The sequence below is a fragment of the Odontomachus brunneus genome, unplaced genomic scaffold (genome assembly GCF_010583005.1).
Source record: "Odontomachus brunneus isolate Ranch 3 - 2012 unplaced genomic scaffold, Obru_v1 Obru_scaffold_125, whole genome shotgun sequence".
In the NCBI taxonomy this organism is placed as follows: Eukaryota; Metazoa; Arthropoda; class Insecta; order Hymenoptera; family Formicidae; genus Odontomachus; species Odontomachus brunneus.
Window position 1 is genome coordinate 114,806 of NW_022639575.1, and position 877 is coordinate 115,682.

Sequence of the window (877 nt, forward strand, 5' to 3'; positions counted from 1 at the left end):
ATTCACCACGTATCAATGCAATTTGCTCTTGCACCAACGCATGATTTGTTCAATAGATGTAATATATTCCTCTGAATGCGGGTGACCGCCGATTTTGTCACCGCTTTTTTTCTCAATGTACAATTACGTGCGTACTTGTCGTCGTCATTGTCGTAGCCGATAAAGTCCCAAAGGATTAATCCCAATATATGTATATGTATCTTCCGAATGCATCAATCTTCCTTATTCACTAATATGTCTCGCGGATCGATCGGTACGCATCAAACGGACTTGGAGCCTCTCGTGACATATTTAAATGAAAGATTGTCAATGATGGTGTTCACCGACGTGTCGTTTTTCGCGTTTCGTCGAAACCTAAGAGTGAAGTCATATGGAGTGTGAAATTACAGTTCATTTACGTGACTCTCTCTCTCTCTCTCTCTCTCTCTCTTTCTCTCATCAAGTGTTCCCGATGCGTACGAAAACTACAACACCATTCTCGTCCCCTGTATCCGCGATAAAAACACTTTCTCGCCGTGTATAAGCAACAACTGGTAACAACTTATATACGTCAACATCACCAACAATCCCCAACAACGCGGTACGCACTTGTCCCCGATGTATCGACACTTATCTCGTCGGCCCGACGAGTTTGATCATCGAATCGACTTGTTGTCACGTGTCGCTATGTAGATCACGTAGTGGATCGTGCTGTTTAGCCGATTCGATCATCCGTACCGGCGTCCCGTGAAATATCTCAAACATCCCGAATGCAAGGCATCAGCAGGCACATCTTCTTAATCAGCGATATAATTCATACTGATATCATCGAAACATTCTCTTCCTCCCTCCTTCCCTCTCTCTCTCTCTCTCTCTCTCTCTCTCTCTCTCTCTCTCT